The 19,779-nt window shown below is 43.0% G+C and overlaps 1 pseudogene; it reads left to right on the plus strand.

Moving 5' to 3' along the window:
• LOC101359089 (putative serpin A13) overlaps positions 1 to 8,584 on the plus strand; it is a 58,745-nt pseudogene extending 50,161 nt beyond the window's left edge.
• The last annotated feature ends 11,195 nt before the right edge of the window (positions 8,585 to 19,779 follow it).

The raw sequence follows: 19,779 nt of genomic DNA on the forward strand, positions 1-19,779 counted from the left end.
GTTGGTTCTCTTAAAAGTTTCTATACTTAATTCTAACTCTTCCAAGGTGGAATGATGCTTTCTCACTTAAGAAAAGGAGTTACCTTCCCAGTTAATTGATGTCACTTCTTCCAGAAATTTAAACTTTGATGCTCAGACTTAAATGTACCTTTCCCCAACGTTATCTATACGACATTTCCTGCAAACCTGTATCCCCACTTGTTACCACTTCAGTTCACTTTCACTTACCTGTCCCCCTCAACACTACTCTCTCCCTCATGGCCATTCCTGAGGTCCCTCCTGTCTCCTACAGCACCCTCTTCTGATGATGTGCTCCTTACTGCCATTGGCTCCCATTTCATTTCTCTCTTCAAGATGTCCTCCTAGTTTCTGAACCAATGTTTTCCCTTCTAGTTTTCCTATGAAGTTATATCTTTACTCATTTGTGTATCATTTTACATCTTAACAATATTCTTTAAGTGTCAGATCAAGGAAGGGAGACTATAGCATATAATAGATCTACTGTTTTTATTTAGAAGTCTCCTTGTAACTTTTCCACTTACAGGTCCTTTAAAACTTTCAAGGAAATGTTTTGCAAGTTCTAGTCTGGTTCCAGCCAAATTAGCACTGCAAGTTAAAATAAGAACACGTTAGCAAATCTGTACAGGAACTGTGGTCAATCCTGCTGTCTGCTAGCTGGCATACTTGGGACAATACAGTCACCATTTTGATGAATCAGGTTAACCTCAAGACAAGGAACAATGACACCTTGTATATGGGATGTGGGTGTAGAAACCCATGGGGTTCCCAGGTAGCCAGAACTTACCACCAGCAAGCAGGAGTGTGTGGAGAAGACACCAAGCATAAGAAGATCTGTGTGTGCCCCACAGTCTGCCCTTCATGAGTCAGAAACACAAACACAAAAGGTTCTCCATGCCTACCATGAGACCTTCTACTCGTTAGGAAAAGTATAGCATGTCTTCATTGTGATGCATACACATAAGAAAAACCAGCACACTATGACCAACGCAATCATGTTACTACCCCCACATGACATGTGTGTGTTCTTGAACTCAGAGAGGGGCAGCGAAGCCCACGTCCTGGAGCTGACCAAAAGGAAAGCAGATCTATGTGTCTCTAAAATGCACTGGTGTTGCTGCGTATGACCCCTATGACCACACAACATGGGCTCATTTTATACTCTCTTACTTTTCTTTCTGTAGAATGTGGTGGTTTAGCCCCAAGGAGCAAGAAATCCTGTGGAAGGAAAAGGGGTGGACAACAAAGTTTGGCCACAGGTGAGACACTTTGAGATCTACCAAGACACTTTCCCGAATAGTAAAATATTGTCTAAAAAGAGAAAAATCACCAACTGGAAGTCAGATGAAAGGACAATGGTAATGTTTTTACTTCTTGATGCCAATGGCAAACTTCAAATGCCATGACTCTGTGTCCATTTTCAAAAGTAGTGTTTTGCAGAAAATAATGATATATTTTCATTGTTTTCTACGCAATGGACATTTTTAGATTGTAGAGTGCTCATTTTTATTCTCATCTTCAAGTCTGTATTAGAATTATTTTTCCAGACTTCCACCAACATGGCGCTCTAGGCAGAAGCACCATTCTGTCCCTCCACCGGAAAGATCTGAAAAATTAAGCCAAACAGAGAAAACAGCAGTCCTGAAACCCTAAAACATCAAATGAAGACATAAAGAACTCAGTCAAGCACCAAATGGAGTGAGAAACTGACAGAGAATGGAGAGTGAGAAGAGATTCATGGATCCACCTTCTTGGACTCCTATCCGAGACCAGCAAATATGGGGTACGAGAAAGCAGCTCCATGGAGTTTCCAGCAGGAGACAGAACATCCGGTAACTGGCAGTATACGCTTTCCCACCCCCCACCCTTCTTCACCCCCACTCAGCCTCCTCTGCTTTCTGTGGCCACAGTCTCTTGGCTGGGAAACACCAGCTGCTTGGATTCCACCCGCCCGCACTAGCCTACTCCCTGAGCACCATTTGTTGGCTGCTGGTGTTGTTTTTTTCTGCTTCTTTTGATTTCTTCCTTACTTCTCACCACCTTCCCCTCCTCTCGCTCAAATACCCAGCTCCGGGCGCCATCTTTGCTTCTTCCTAAGGGGCTGCGGAGCTCCGTTTGAGTGTGGAACTGCTTTTTGGTCTGTGCTGCCATGCTGGTGGGATCCCGGGACTTTTTTGTTTGTTTGTTTGTTTTGAATTGTTTGTGTATTTTCTTTTTCTTTTCTCAAGTTGGAAGCCTGTTCTGGCTGGGCAGTGCTACGTGGCTTAGGACCTACCCCCTCAGCTTGTGCAGACGCACAGAGGGATTCCTGGGAGCATTTCTCTTTTCGTGTTTTTTTTTCTGTTTTTTTTTTGGAGGCTTTTCTTATTCTTTTTTAATTTGTTATGTTTCCTTTTCCTTCTTTTCCTCTTTTTAGTCTTTCTTCATTACACAGTTTCTCGTCTCTCTATACCTTCCTTCTTTTCCTGTCCCTTGAATACCTGGTGCTGAATACCTTTACACCTTCTAACCAGGCTGTACCTCAACACCTGGGAACAACTTCCCCAGACCTCATAGCCTCACTGGTGAGATCCCTGGGAGGTTTCCTATTCTTTTTTCTTTCTAATTTTCATTTATTCATTCTTTTCTTTTTTTCTTCTTCTTCCCCCTTTTGTTTTTCTCCATTTCATAGCCTCTCGTCTCTCCACTCCAACAACAAGGTCCCCAGAACTCTTTTTGTTTGTTTGTGTTTTTGGCTCCTGTTCCTCACTCCTCTCTCCCATACCAATCTTAGCTCCACACATCACAATCTGCCCCCTCCATCCTGACTACCTGCACTGTGTGCTTAACATCACACCACCAAGCAACACAGGCACGGCCTACCGGAACCTGCACTGCACTAATTACCAACAGCCCTGGTGGCTGTAGTAAGTGTCACAAACAACCCATCCCAGCAACTCCTCTTCAGCTAGACCTGACCTGGTGTACCATATCTAAGAGACTGACACTGCCAATTGGAGATGGAGGTGACAAGTCATGCCCACAGATGAGCAAACAACAACACACAGCTGGCCTGTTCAGACATAGCCAAATTTTAAAAAAAGCATGAAACAAACAAATCTACAATCAGTAAGAGAGAAAAATAACTACTGAATGCACCGCAGACAGCAGACAATATCAAAACATTTACAAAAACAGGACAGGATAGTTCCAGTAGACATCCAAAATAAAACACCAGATGACTTTTCAGTAGAAGAAAAAGCACTAGAACTACCTGATAGGGAATTAAAATCTCTAATACTCAGAATTATCCAAGAGTTGAAGCAAAAAGCAGACAAAAGTGAGGAAAAATACACAAATTCATGGAGAAGGCAGACAAATTCATGGAAAATACAGAGAAAAAATGGAAGAATTCAGGAAAATAATGCAGGAACAAAATGTCAAAATAAATTCACAACTAGAAATTATACAAAAACGACAATTAGAAATCCAAAAGATAAACAACAAGATTTCAGAACTGGACGGTGTCACAGAAGGGCTGAGGAGGAGATTTGAAACGGTGGAAGACAGGATCAGTGGAATTGAAGACAAACACTTGGATACAACTCTGTTTGAGGAAAAATCAGAAAAAAGAATGAAGAAAAATAGAGACCTTGAGAATTATGTGGGATAAAATCAATAGCAAAAATCTGTGAGTGATTGCAGTTCCAGAACAGAGGGAGAAAACAGATGACACAGAGAGGATCATTGAAAAATTGCTGACAGAAAACTTCCCCAACATCATAAAAGATGAAAAGCTGACCATCCAAGAAGCTCAACAAACTCCATATAAGATAGACCCCAAAAGAAAATCACCAAGGTATATCATAGTCACACTTACTGAAACCAAAGACAAACAAAGAATCCTGAGAGCAGCTCAAGAAAAACAAAATTCACATACAGAGGAGAAACAATAAGACTAAGCTCAGATTATTCAGAAGAAACCATGCAGGCAAGAAGACAATGGGATGACATATATAAAACCTTGAAAGAAAATAATTGCCAACCAAGAATAATATATCCTGCAAAACTCTCATTCAAATATGATGGTGAAATTAGTTCATTTCCATATAAACAGAAATTAAGGGACTATGTAAAAACCAAACCAAACTTACCAGAGTTATTAAAGGAAGTCCTTTGATCTGAGAACTAACAATATCAGACCATAGGCTGAATACAGGACACATGATTGTACTAACCAGATACCAACCTAGGAAATGAACTCTTAAAACCATGCAAAACCAAAATAATTACAAAAGAGAGCCAGAGAGGTTAATCTGTAAATGACAACAACATCAGAACAATAAAAGAGGGAATAAACGGTGTAGATATAGAACCTTCTAATGGAGAGGAAGTCAAGCGATACCAAGTAATAGACTCGTTCAAATCTAGGAAGATAAGGGTAAATTTCACGGTAAACACAAAGAAAGTTAACAAACCTACTCATCAAAATAAGGAAGAAAAACATAAAGTCTCAGTAAAAACAAAACCTACAAAAACAAAAGAAATGAAAAAAATCCACAAACAAAAGGAACTCAGCACAGGAGAGTCAGAGGAACAAAACTGGATGACATTATGCTGAGTAAAATAAGTCAATCACAAAAGGACAAATATTGTATGAGACCTGTACTGTATAACTCATGTAAAAGTTTACACACAAAAAGAAACAATCTTTTTTGGTTACGAGGGATGGGAGGAGTGGGGGGGAACTAAATAGATAAGTGGTAACTTTGATGAAGGGTAAGACAGTACACATTACTGGGGAAGCCAGCACAACTTGTACAAGGAAAGGTCATGGAAGCTCCACAGACATTTCCAAACTCCCTGAGGGACTGAATTGCTGGGCAGAGGGCTGTGGGGACCATTGCCTGGGGGAACATCTAGCTCAATTGGCATAACACAGTTTATAAAGACAATGTTCTACACTCTACCTTGGTGAGTAGCAGCTGGGGTCTCAAAAGCCTGTGAGCAGCCATCTAAGATATTCCACTGGTCTCGGCCCTTCGGGAGCAGGGGAGAATGAAGAGAACAAAACACAAGGAAAAGATTAGTCCAAAGGACTAATGGACCACAGCTACCAAGGCCTTCACCAGACTGAGTCCAGTACAGCTAGATAGATGGTTCCCGGCTACCACCACAGACTGTTCTGACCGGGATCACAACAAAGGGTTGTGGACACAGCTGGAAAAGGATGTAGAACAGAATTCTGATCCACAAAAAAAGACCAGATTTACTGGCCTAAAGGAGACTGGAGAAACCCCGAGAGTCTGGCTCCCGGACACCCTTTTAGCTCAGTGGTGAAGCCCTTCCTGAAGTTCACCATTCAGCCAGGGATTGGACAGCCTCATAAAACAAAACAGAACTAATGAGGCACAGCAGACCAGGGACAAGGACTAGAAGGCAGGAGGGGACAGGAAAGTTGGTGATAGGTTGAGAAGGGACACTGTTAACAGGTCATGGGGTTGTTAACCAATGTAATAAAACAATATGTGTACTGAACGTTTAATGAGAAACTATTTGTTCTGTAAACCTTCATCTAAAGTACAATAAAAAAAAAAGAGGAGAAAAAAATGCAATATAAAAGAATTATTTTCCCTGTTCTTGCTGATCTAAGAACTTTAAAAAATGACAAATTCCTGCAGTTTCAGATGGCTTTGGGTTAAAAGGACATGACACTGCCTCTTCAAGCTCTCTGCTAAAACAGGCAAGAAGATCTGTAGGATGCAGTGAAAACTTACTAATGATCACTTACTCCCAGACACAGGGAGGAATTCACTCACCATCAGGCCAAAGGAATTTGATCTCACAAGCACCCACATACACACTTACATACACACACACACACACAAAGCACACACACATACGCAGTTGGCAAACCATCCAGCCATGCACTGCCATGGAGATAGACTGGCCTGTCAACCTGAAGACAGGAGAACATGTTCTTCACCCTCTCCTACAATTTGCTCCCAGATGGGGAATGTGAGACAGGATTAGACCAAAAAAAGGAACTTCAGCCCTCTCCCTAAGCTGTTTGCTTTCTGAGTCATAGTGATCTCCTCATCCCACCCATCTTCTCTCAGTACCTTCTCCTCAGTCTTTCTTAGAAGGTATCACCCAAACACCAACTGTACCAGAACAAAGTAGGGTGCATTTTATCCTGAGAAATGTCATCACCATAGGAAAAGGCCTATAGATAAAGCAAAAAATCAAGTCAGTGGTAAGCTTCGGTTTCCTGTGCCCCAGGCAGCTCGCCCAGCAGGTCATGTCTCAGAGCCTGGAGTAGGTAGGGCTCTCCCTAACATTCCAGGTGAGTTTCTGGGAAGATCTGACCAGCACCTTGAGGATGAGTGTGCAGGACAGGGGCTGGATGTATATCTGTGCAAATTCTGTAGAACTGGGCAGGGAGTATCACGTGGAAGCTCAGAGGAGGAGCAGACTTGTGTAAATGATCCCCAGGAAAACCATGTTTGAGATGCACAACACAGGGTCACCAGGAAACGGGACGGGAAATCCTTAAGTGAAATATAGTCGAGATGTCAGTCAAGATGATGTGGAGATGTGTGAAAATGGGAAGACTGTACGACACTGCACAAGAGGCAGTACAAAGAAAATCATGGGAGCACAGTAGGAGCAGATTGATGCTGCAGAGAAATGTCTTAGTTTATGGGGGAGAAACTTGAGAAGTTGCAGGTGGAGCTCAAGGGAACATCTTGAGGGCAAAGGAATGCCACACTTTCTCTCCTGTCCTCTCTGTGCCCAAAAGAGAGGTGAAGAAAGCAGTAAAGCTACAAAGAAAATGAGACCCTCCCAATAAAAAATGATTAATTATATATGAAAATAGCAAACTTTAGTAAAACAGATACATAGAGATTTCAGATATTGGATTTAAAAGAACAAAACATGGAATAACAATGATTATTTCATGTAACTACGTAGAAAACAAACTTGAAAACACCTGAAAGGAACAGAAAAAAAAAACCTAAGGACATCGATAAAAAAAATCGCAATGATGAAAAATATCACTGAAATTTAAAAAAAAAAAACAAAACCCAAACTTCACAGATTTAACAACATATTAGACATAGTCGAAAAGTGAAGAGAACTGGAAACTCAATCTGAAAAAATTACTTAACCAAGTAGAGATAAACAAAGAAATGTAAAATGTAAAGGATTGTGGTTGAAAATAGATTTTCACATCTATGATAAATTTAACCAGGTCTCAGAAAGAAGAAGGAGACAGAACTGGGAAAAGACAATATTTGAAATCATGTTAGCTGAGAATTTAGCAGTACGTCTGGAAGGCACCACAGATAAATAGAACATTCCAGTGAATCCAAGAAGAGAAATAAAATTCTAGACACATTATAATTTAAGTACTCAACATGTCAGACTTTTTTTTAAATATAAGGTGATAAATAACAGATTTCCTTCTAAGGAGTTATTGATTAGTTAACTTCATAGTAATGGAAGCCAGAACAGCGTATAATCATATTTTTAATATTGCAGGGGGAAAGTCAATACAGAATTCTATGCCTAGCTAAGGTAGCCTTTAAGAATAAGGATAAGGATGAAGAAGAAATTTTCTACATATCAGGAAGAAATGTTAGAAAATGAAAAACAAGAATATCTGTTATAGCATTGTGCATGATTACCCCAAACTGGGTATAATTAAAATGGCCATCACAGGATATTAGAAAAGCAAACTGTGGTGCATTCATATAATGAAAGATGACTCCAAGTAAGACGAGGGGGCTACAGCTCAACACATCAGTGTGAATAAGTGTCAGCAAAGGATAGTCACATGGATCGAAAGAAGCAAGTCCACAAAAACACAAAAATTCTGACGTCATCTGTTTAAACTTCATTTGTGATCCCCAAATAGAGGTGGAGGGGAGGGTATGTAGCTCATCCAGGTGTGTGTAGGGAAGGGATATGACCCCCCAAGTGACAATGGAGGGGACTGTATGTGACCCCCTGGTCAGGGGAAGAGGATGTGGTCACATGAGTGGATATGGAGGGAAGGAAAGTGACCTTCAGGTGAGGTTGGTTGGTAGAGAAGCCTGTACACAGGGACCACAGTGTAGTGAAGGAGGCATTGCTCAGGAGGAGCACTACCTTCTGGGACCCAGCTGAGAGTAGGGGTCTGGGTCTAACTTGGGAGCTGTTCCAGGACACTGGCCCCCATCTGTCCAGGTTCATGAAGGGAACTATCCTCATTCCATAATGATAAAATGACACCAAAAGCCACATAGTAGTCTTCATCACACCTCCAGTGGGCCTCACGCTCATAGACCTAGGTCTGGTCTTCAGTGGTATCTTAGGATGGGGGTCCCACTTCTGCCATCTTCCTTGAAGCTTCTCATACTGATGTTTACTTTGCTCTGCAGGAGTGGGGTCATCCATGCTGTCGAGGTCCTTCAACTTAAAGGACTTCTCCTCCATCAAGATACTGCCCGGAGACCTGGGCCACGCGAGTTTCATGTCCCTGTACTCATCCCACTCGGGCGTCTGGAGTGTGTCCTCCAAGAATCTCCAAAATCTCCTCTAGAGGGTCCAGAAGCCCTGAAGCTCTTTGTCCACTAGCATCAGTGCCAGCAGTCAGCTGGAAGAGGAGAGGTCATCCACAAGGTGGATCCCCTTCCACATGACTAGCTGCCAGAAGGTACTGAGGAGGAGGCTCTGTGCAGGGCCATGCTGTCCAGCCCAGTGGCTGCAAACCCCCTGGAGTCTCAAGGGCAGATGTGCATCGACCTCTGCCGTGTCTTCATTCCAGAGCCCAGCAGCCCCTCAGGGGCGGCCCTCCAGCCAGTAGCCAGCACAGTGCTGCAGCTCCAGGTTATTCCCATGGACAGTGCTTCTGAGATCTCAGATAAAGGTGATCTGCTGACTGCCATGAGACAGGAGCAGGTGCAAAGAGCTCTCAGCTGTTTTGGCTGTCCCCGCCTCTCCTCCCTGCACAGATACATTCATGGTGCTGGGTCCAAGGCTGAGGGGAGGGTGTGGGCACACCGAGACACTGGTGAGGATTTCTAACCTGGCACCAGCCTCCCCCTTTAAAAATGAAGAATTGAGATAGAAAAGAAGGAACAGTGGTTCCTCTTTTGAACTACTATGAGATCATGATGACTTCTGTGTTCTCACCGCTGAGGGTGCCCTGCCTCTACTGGGAGAGATGCCTCACTTCCCACCCCACACAGCACAACCCTATCCTTTCCTCCTGAGACACTCCACGAGCTGCTGCTCTCCTGCCTGACTTCCAGTTCAACATCAACTGAGTCACCCTTGGCCTTTGTGTCTTCTCCATACCGTGAACTCTATCCCCACTTTTCTCTGTTTCACAGAAACTCCAGGAGCTGTGGTTCCTAAGGTACTGCAGGTAAAAGGAGACCACAAGAATGAGGCTGGTCCACTATAAGCTCTCCCCCAAGTGAGGGTCCTTCTTTGCTGACAGATGTGCCTTTCTTCCTGTCCCATCCAGCAGAAAGAAGCCCAAAGAGTCTGTGCCACGTGTCCATGTCCTTAATCTGTGCTCCAGCTACACCATCCACTGAGAGAACTCATCAAGGCCAAAGGGAAGCCCACAGCTACCAGGCCTTGTGCATGGATGCAAGGTCAGTGCCAGAGGGAGGGTGCAAGGCTGCATCCAACCTGGAGGTAGAACAACATTCTGAATTGCTTGTCTGACTGCACTTATACAGAACTCAATGATGCTACTCCAGTTGGAACACGGGTGGGTGGGGAGTAGAGGAAAAGGAAAGTGAGGGACAGAAACTGCTCTCAACGGTGGGGCATGTACGTGAGAGAGAAAGAGATGGAGTGTAAAAAGGGCTTTAAAACTTACCCTGGCTCATGACATGCATGCTTCCGTGAGTGTGCAGGTGCCTGCAGCTGGCTTAGATACACCACAGCATCAAGTCATGATGGCAGTTATGCGACTAAAGCTGCAGGGGAAGCTGTCAGCAATTCTAGAACCTGGGTGTTGGAGATGTGGGCTTTTTCTGTACAATCCTTTCAACATTTCTGCATGTTTGAAATATTTTATTAAAAAATATCGGGGGAGTTATTAACGATGTAGGAAACAGATGGGGATAAAGATGTGTTTGTGTTTATAAGCATGTGTGTGAGTATGTATGTGAATGTGTGTATATATTTGTGAGTGTGCATGTTGAGTGTGTGAATGTATGTGTATGTGAAGTGTAAGTATGTGAGTGTGTATTCATATTTCCTTGTGTGAGTTTGGAAGTTGCATGTATTTTTGTGTGTGAGTGTATTTGTGTGAGTGTGAGTGTATGTTTGTGTGTGTCTGACCAATGGTAAATCAATCGAGCAGTGAGTGTGTGAAAAACACATAAGGTCAAAGGTGGATGGAGGAGGAAAGCAGAAAATGAGGCAGGGTAGTAGTCAAGCCGATAACATGCAACAATATCTGTGTGGGTGGGACCTAGTGGCTCAATCAGGGAGTCTAGGAAGAGGTGCCTGGGGAAAGCCCTTCACCCTGATTTTGGTTCAGGTAAGACAGAGGAGCAAGCAGGTGAGTGTGTGAACCTCAAAGGGAGGACAGGAGATGTGACTGCCATAGGGCTAAGGGGTCCCTCAGAGGCTCCCTTCTGAGTGACTTCTGTGGCGAGAGGTCTGCAAGACTAGACCTCACCACCCTCTTCGGCCGCAGGCCTGATGGGCCTCTTTAGCAGCAAGGACTTGGAAGCGCACACTGAAGGTCCAGCTGATCCTTGACAACTCCATGAAGGGGAGACCCATCCTGATTAGGGACCCTCAGGCCCTGGCCTGTCACCTCAGTCATCACAATCACTAAAACCCAATGACACTGGCTAGTTTGCCCCCCAGACCCAGCCCTTGGACCCTCTCTTAATCACAGGCTCTGTCCAAAATCTGAGTCTTGTCTCACCCGGTTCACCCGACAAATGAAGGAGCAGTGAGTGTGCGTGTGAGAAGCACCTGGGTCAAAGGTGGATGGAGGAGGAAACCTGCAGAAGAGACAGAGCAGGGGTTAAACCCACATTTTGGGTGACTCCGGAGCCTCCATCCTCAGCTCAGTGATTAGAAACTGATCGGCACCATTAACTGAGTTTGGACTTGGACATCAGATGACGTGGGTTCCAGGCCAGATAGAGCTTCTATAACTTTATCTTGAGTACATTTCTCAAACCTCTCTGGGTTTACCTTTGGCCTTGATGAGTTCCTGGGTGGATGGTGTTGTTGGAAGGAAGGTAGACTAGGGCCGCTGACAGGCGACAGGTGCCTCTTGGGCTTCTTTCTGCTGATGAGGCACGTGTTTGAGTATGCACATGCATGTGCATCTGTGTGCATATATGTGTGTGAGTGTGTGCAAGTATATCAATGTGTGTGTGACTACATCTGAGTGTGTGTGTATATATGAGCATGTGTGAGAGAGTTGTGAGTGTGTGGGTGTGCATGTGTGAGAGTGTGTGAGGGTGTGAAGATGCAGTGAGTTTGAGGGTGTAGTGTTTGAAATTGTGTGCCTGTGTGACCATGAATGTGTTTGAGTGTGTATATGTGTGGGAGTATGAGATTGTGAGTGTGCACATGCATGAGCGTGTGTGTATGTGTTAGTGAGTGTGAGCATATGTCAGTGTGTTTGTGAGAATACATCTGAGTGTGTGTACGTATATAGGAGCATGTGTGACATTCCACATTGATAAAAGGTGCACCAAGAGCCACATGCTGGCCTTCATCACACATCTGGAAGCTGCAGTGGCCTGTCAGGATAAGTGTCCCACTTCTGTAATTTCACAGCCTCACAGGGTGACATTTTCTTTGCTCCGCAAGAATGTTGACCTTCTCCTACATTGTGATCCCACCCAGGACCTGACCAGGGATAGACCCAAGCCCCTGCACTCACTCCATCCAGAATGTGTCCTCACAGAAGATTCAGAGTCTCCTTCAGAGGAGCTGGAAGCTCCACAGCTTCATAGACAGCTGGAGGAGGAGCAGATTGTCCACAGGGTGTACCAATTCCTGCACGACCAGCTGCCATAAGGCACTCAGGAGGAGGCTCCGTGCAGGGTTTCCAGCCCAGCAGCCACAGGGCCTCCTGGGGCTTGAGGAAGATGAGCTTCGACCTCTCCCTTATCCTGGGTTCAAAGTCCTACTTCTCCTCAGTGGAGAACTTCAAGCTAGGGGCAGGTACACTGATGCGGTTCCAGGTTATCCCCAGGGAAGAGGCAATCTCAGACGAAAGCTACTTGCCATCGAACCCAACCTCTCCTCCCTGCACAGAGACATCCATGGTGCTGGATAGGTGGCCACTTCCAAGGGAGATTTCACAGCCTGGCACTGGCCTCCTCTATAAGAGAAGAGAAAGTAGAAGGAGCAATCCCTTCTCTCCTGAGCTTTCAGCTCACAATAAGATCGAATGACCTTTGTGTTCCCAGAGCTGACACTGTTTTGCACCTCCTGGGTTGATGCCCCTCCCTACCTCACCCCATACAGCCCTGTCCTCTCCCTCAACTCTCCACAGCTGCTCCTCCCCTGGTCATTGCTCTGGGGTTTTTCCCCATTCAAAATTAACTGAGTATCCCTCAACATCTCTCTCTGCTCCACCCTGTGACCTATATCCCCACTGTTCCTCTGTCACACACAACCTCCCAGTAACTATCGGTTCCCAAATTTCTGCAGGTAAAAGAGACCACAAGAATGAGGCTTGTCTGTTATGAGCTCAACACCACGCGAAGGTCCCTCTTTGCTGATGGGTGTGTCTTTCCTTTCACCTCCATATCAGCAGAAAGAAGCCCAAGTGTTGCCTCATGCCTGTCAGCGACCCTAGTCTGACTTCCAACAATACAATTCATCCAGAGAACTCATCAGATTAAAGGTAAGCCCAGAGATGGAAGGCACTGTGCAGGGACACAGGGTAAGTACCTGATGGAGGTTCCAAGGCTTCCTCCTAACTGGAGGTAGAACAACTTTCTGAATTGCTTGTCTGACTGATTGATAGGGAACCCAGGATGCAACTCAAACTGGAACAGAGGTGTGTGGGGAGCGGATGAAAAGAAAAGTGAGGGACATATACTATTCTTAACTGTGGAGCATGTAAGTGTGAGAGAAAAACAAATGGAGTGTAAAATGTGTGTGAAAACTGAACAACAGTACATAGCACACATTTTCCGTGATGGTGCTGATGTGCAGCTGGCTTGGATGCACTATGAACTCGAGTCACAGTGGACAGTACTGTGACAAAGGCTATAGTACAAAATGTCAGCAATTCTAAAGTTTAGGTGCTGGGTGTGTGTTTCTAAGCAATCCTTCCAAAGTTTCTGTATGTTTAAAATTTTTTATAATAAAATGTCCGTGAGTAACTCTATGTGTAGGGAAGAGATAGCAATAAGGATGTGTGGGATAATGCGTGTGTTTGTGTGTGTGAATGTGCACGTGTTTGTGAGTAACTCTCTATGTTTATTTGACTGTATGCTTGTGAGTGGGTGTGTGTGAGTGGTGTGTACATGTGTGAGTGTATGTGAATGTGTGTGTGCATCTTTGTGTTTGTATGTAAGAGGGAGTATGTGTGTGTTGCTGTGAGTGTGTTTGTCAGTGTATGTTAGTGGGCATATTCCCATTCTATAGTGTGTGGAAGCATTTGTATAAAATCAGGATGTTCTTTTTCTTGAAATTTTACAAAATTAGCATATAGGCCAACATGGTGCCCTAGGCAGCTGCACCGTGCTGTCCCTCTGCAGCAAAGACCTGAAAAACTAAATAAAACGGATACAATCATCAATCTTGGAACCATAAGCATCAAATGAAGAGATAAAGAACTAGATCAAATTCCAAATGGAAGAAGAAACTGAGGGAAAATAGACAATGAGGAGAGACAGAGTGGAGGTCACCTGCCAACTAACAGCACAGCATCACCATCTTGGAACACATCTAGCAACAACCCCGGATCGGGAGTTCCAGAAGGCAAATTCATGGAGAGCCCAACAAGGGACAAAGCGACCAGTAACCAGAAAAGCACATTTTCCCACCCCTCACCCTCCTGGTGAGTTGAAGCAAGAACCACTACCTCAGCAACCCCTGCCTTCGGGGTCCACAATATGAGCCCCTCACGCCCACCCTGACATCTCCCACTGTGTGACTTTTTTCCTATTTCTTCCTTTTATTTCTCCCTCACACATAGCCCCATACATCACCCACCCCTCTTTCTACCAAGTTTCCCATGCAGCCTCATCGAGAGAACCAGCAGCCAACCACCACCTGAGTCCACCACACCACCATGCTCTGGTGCTGGAAGAACTGCCTTTTTTCTTTTCTATCTTTTCTTTCTTTTCTTTCTTCCTCCCACCTAAGTTTGTATACCACATCCGCTATTCCTGCCAGCCTCCACTGAGCCACTACAGATAGCCACCAGCTCACAGCTGCCCTTGTTCCACCTGGCCCCAACCCACAGGCCCCCTCTGCACCACCACTTTCTTTTTTCTCTTCATTCCTTTTTTTTCTCCCTCTCACCTAACCCCATACACCACCTCCCTTCCTTCCCACTGGCTCCCACTGCACCACCATAGCTAGAGAGCCAACAACCCACTGTGTGAGTTTTATCTTACTTAAATTGAAGGTACCCATGGTATATCAACTATGTACAAGTTCCTCATGAGTACAATTAAGTGTTCTGGAATTCCCATTCTTCGCAATGTTATCCATAATTTGTTATGATCCACACAGTCAAATGCCTTTGCATAGTCAATAAAACATAGGTAAACATCTTTCTAGTGTTCTCTGCTTTCAGCCGTGACCCATCTGACATCAGAAATGATATTCCTTGTTCCATGTCCAGAATCCTCCTTAGAAGACAAGATAGCAAGTCTTCATCTCTCATACTTTGGACATGTTATCAGGAAGGACCAGTCTCTGGAGAAGAGCATCTTGCTTGGTAAAGTAGAGCGTTAGTGAAAAAGAGGAAGACCCTCAATGAGATGGATTGACAGAGAGGCTGCAACAAAATGGGCTCAAGCATAGCAATGATCATGAGGATGGTGAAGGACCAGGCTGTGTTTCATTCTGTTGTACCTAAGGTGTTATGAGTCAGAACCGACTCGAAAGCACCTATCAACAGCAATAATTGTATACCACGGTATTATGGTAGTACACTGTTTTATAAGAAACTGTTTGTACAGTAGGCTGTGAACACACTATAATACCTGAGAGCCACACCTATATTCAAAGATTCCCAATGGATTTCCTTTGACTTGATCCAGAGGATTAAATTCCCATGCTTGGTAGTTCAGAATGAAATCCCTTTGAAAAGCAATTACTTTATTTATTTTTAAAAAAGCACACACCCTTCTTCTATATTTTATTTCCAACCAACCCTTCCCCCTGCAAGGTATTTTCATAAGCACACTACGCTTTTTTTTTTTTTTTTTACAGCAACATGTGAAAAAAAAATGGCATAGCAACACTAATGAAAACCCTTCCCAGGGGGGAGGGAGCAACTGGCAAACAGAAGGTAAGCGTTATTTTCATAAAAATATGATATGCTTATTCTCCTTTCTGCTATGCTGTAGATAGAAAAGATGGCACAGTGGTTAAGTGGTTGGCTGCTAACTGAATGGTCAGTGGTTCAAACACCCCAGCCACTCTGCTGAAGAAACGTGGCAGTTTGCTTTTGTAAAAATGTATAGCCATGGAAACTTTGTGAGGCAGTTCTACGCTTTCCTAAAGGGTCGTTATGAGTCGGAATCAACTCAAGAACAATGGACTTTTTTTGTTTGTTTATCTCCCTAGATATTCCTTGTTATTTGCTTCCCTAACTACTTATACTTCCTCTATTACTTCTTGTTTTAATTATCCAGGTCTTCACAAACAATCTATCACTGTAGACAATGATCGTGTACCCTTGATGCCTAGTGGAGTGTCTACCACAGAACATATCATCATTGTTGAAAGAATTAAAATATTTATTAACTCATGTCTATATATAAGGTAGGTGTGTAAAACTTTTGGGAAAAATACATTTACAGTGAAATAAACTTACTAATACCTGATGCAGAATCATATAAATCTGCTCTAAAGTCAGCTAAACTGACATTAGCCAATCCAAGAAACGCCTCAGACTCCTGAATAGAATCGTTAATTTTTTGTTCAATCTACTCAAGTAATTTTATTATAAATTTTTGTTGGTGAAGATTTGTTTCTTTTGATTCTGGTGGAACTTTCATGTTTATAAGACTGCTCTCCTCACAGATTTCTTCTGAAGAGTTTTCTGGTATCATTAAACTCCGTGATGCCAGTGAATTAGCAAAATAAGAAAAGTGATATAAATTTATTCCAAATACAGACACTTATAATTATAAAAATATTCTTGGTATTGACTATGTTCTTTACCAAACTGCTCCTATGGGACTTTTAGAGACTTCACATGAGAAATGAGTCCAAGGTACTTATGAGCTAGTGGTCGTCATACAAGCACTTATTAGCTGACTTTAAATATTCATTGACTTAATGAAGAATAAACTTCAGATTTAAAATTATTTAAATGAAACCTCAGTGAGTTTTCATAACTTCCTTAACCATATCTCCCAGTATATGAAAAAAGAAGCAAAGCTAAAATTTATTGTCACTATAGTAATTAGTACTTAATAGTCAGTTTTATCAGGAATCGTCTATAGGACCCATCAGTAAGTTTAGACTCTGTTTAGCATGTGTATATCTGAGAGCCCAGAAGTGAAACCAAAAACAAAAAAAAAACCCTCTACCTTCAAGTTTATTCCAACTCATAGCAACTCCGTAGGCTTTCCATGGCTGTAAATCTCTATGGAGGCAGATTGCGACATCTTTCTCCCCAGAGCCGCTGGTGGTTTCCAACAGCCAGGCTTTCTGTTAGCAGTCGAGCGCGTAAACCACTGTGTCACTAGGGCTCCTTCCCAGAAGTGAAGCTAAGAACGAAAACTGTGTATCCACAGGCAACCTGGTGGTTAACAGACTACTAAGAGATCTTTTAAGGAGTTTTGCAGTTAAAAGGAATCATGACTTGGGCATTCTCTGGCTGAATATGGCTCTAGTGAATGATCTTTTGTTTTATAGATGGGGGTTATAATCTGTTTGAATATTGTGGGAACTGATCCAGTACATGGATAAAATGCTACAGTTGTATTATTTCTCCTCGAAGTGTGAGGGCCTCAGTAAGCAAAGAGAGGGAATCTATAAATAAGTGAAGGTTGTCTTAAGAAAGGCCCATAGATTGTTCATTTTAAGAGGAAAAGCAGGTATATGGTTACAGATACAGGTAGATTTGTAGATGAAGAGACTTGCATCCTATAAATTTGGCTTCTTACTGTAATAGAAATCTTGGTAATTTGGACCAGCTTTGGGACTGCTTTGCCTCTGGAGGCATAAAAAATAGACTGTAGAAACAGATTCTTTTGGGGAGCCAGATAGTGTAAAATGGAGCAATCTTAAAAAAAAAAAAAACAAAAAAACTAAGTTTACTATGCCAAGGAAACTAATGATGAAGAATTTTGGTAGGTAACTAAGAATCAGTCTTAGGAGGAGATTTCAACATTCCTCTGAGAGTAAGTAATAAGCATGGAAAAAAATAGTAATATAGAAGGTTTGAATCTAACAGACATATATAGATAGTACACTGCACCCAATAACTGTAGATTACTCATTCATACCACTTACACATTCTTTTCAAACACATAGAACACATGAAATACATTATTTCAGTTAGATGAAATTTAATAAAGAAAGGCAAACCATGATGCTTAGTGATACATGCTTAAGTAGTAAAAGACCAAAAACTTGTATGGTGCTATAAAACAGAATAGTGGTTTACTTGATGAGTAGAAGAGGTATAGATTAGAAGACAGCATGAAAAAAGCTTTTGGAATCTATTTCATGATGAGTGGTGATCACATGGGTGCTCACTTCATGATAAATTGAGCTGTACATTTTCTTTTGTGCCCTTTGCTATGCATGTATTGTCATATAAAGACACTAAAAGACTCATAGAGCATCACATTGTCAGTCTTTTCAAGTAAATAACAAGCTTCCTAAGGACCAAGTCAACCTTCTTTGGCATAGTCCTGTGTGCTCAAATCCTTGAATTTAGATCACATTTAAGGTTTATTTTTCATTCCTCCTAACTCCATATGCCATAAGATTAAGAAAGTGTTGAGAATGACAATAAGAAAAAGTCTGACTTTCATCAGTATTAAAGAAAGATCACTGTTGAAATTTGGAACTAGTTTTTATCTACCTGAAAGATAGATCAAGAAGTGTTATTATATCTCCATGTTTCAGTTTTATATTTAATTGTGTTGGAATGGAGGTACTGAAATTAATCAGTAGTGCCTACAAGTAGAGAAAGGAGAAACACGAAACTAATAAACAGGTAAAAAGTAAAGTAAAATAAGTTTTTAAAATAACTTAGAAAAAACAATTCCTTTTGACAGATTTCATTTTGCAATGGTATTGGGACACTACAGGAAGCAGAATATGAATGTCTTACTTCATACCCCTTAATTCAAAAAAAAGGAGGACTTCGTCTTGGTTCCTGCAAAATGGCACTCTAGGCAGAAGCACCACGCTGTTCCTCCACAGCAAAGATCTGAAAAACTAAGCCAAACAGAGAATACAACAATCCTGAAACCCTAAAACATCAAATGAAGAGATAAAGAACTCATCCAAGCACCAAATGGAGTGAGAAAACCAACAGAGAATGGAGAGCGAGGAGAGATTCATGCAGAGGTCCCCTACCAGCTAAAGCAGCACGGATCCACCATCTTGAACTCCTATCAGAGACCAGCAAACAGGTGGTACGAGAAAGCAGCCTCACGGAGCATCCAGCGGGAGACAAAACAACCGGTAATTGGTGATATACGCTTTCCCACCCCCCACACTTCTTCATCCCGACTCAGCCTCCTCTGCTTCCCGTGGACACAGCCTCTTGACCAGGAAACAGCAGCTGCTTGGATTCCACACACCCGAACGGGTGGCTCTCTGAAGTGCCATTTGTTGGCTGCTGGTGTTGCTTTTTTTCTGCTTCTTTTCATTTCTTCCTTGCCTCTCCCCACCTCACTCTCCTTTTGCTCGAGTTCCTCACTCTGTGCGCCATCTTCGCTTCTTCCTGAGGGGCTGCAGAGCTCCCGTAATTTGTGATACACGCTTTCCCACTCTCTACCCTTCTTCACCCACACTCGGCCTCCTATACTTCCCACGGACACAGTCTCTTGTCCAGAAATACCAGCCCGCACTAGCTGGCTCTCTGTCATTTGTTGGCTGCTATTTTTGCTTCTTTTCCTGCTTCTTTTGATTTCTTACTTGCCTTTCACCACCTCCCACTCCTTTCTTTCAAGTACCTGGCTCCGTGCGCCATCTTTGCCTTTTCCTCAGGGGCTGCGAAGCTCCGTTCGAGTGTGGAGCTGCTTCCCGGTTTGGACTGCCGTGCAGTTGGGATCCCGGGGCTTTTGTTCTTTTGTTTGTTTTGATTTTTTTTTTTCTTTTCCTTTTCTTGAGTTGGGAGCCCTTTCTGGCCAGGCTGAGCTGCGTGGCAGGGAGACTCCCCTTCAGCTTCCACAGATGTGCAGAGGGAACCCTTAGGGCATTTCTTTTTATGTTGGTTTTCTTTTTTTTTCCCCGTTTCTTTGGGGGCCTTTCTTGTTTGTTTTTTTTTGTATTTGTTTTGTTTTCTTTTTCCCCTTTCTCCCTTTTTGTCTTTCTTCATTGCTCAGTTTCTCGTCTCTCTATATCTTCCTTCTCTTTCTG

This window comes from Trichechus manatus, unplaced genomic scaffold (genome assembly GCF_000243295.1).
Source record: "Trichechus manatus latirostris isolate Lorelei unplaced genomic scaffold, TriManLat1.0 scaffold00353, whole genome shotgun sequence".
NCBI classification, from domain to species: Eukaryota; Metazoa; Chordata; class Mammalia; order Sirenia; family Trichechidae; genus Trichechus; species Trichechus manatus.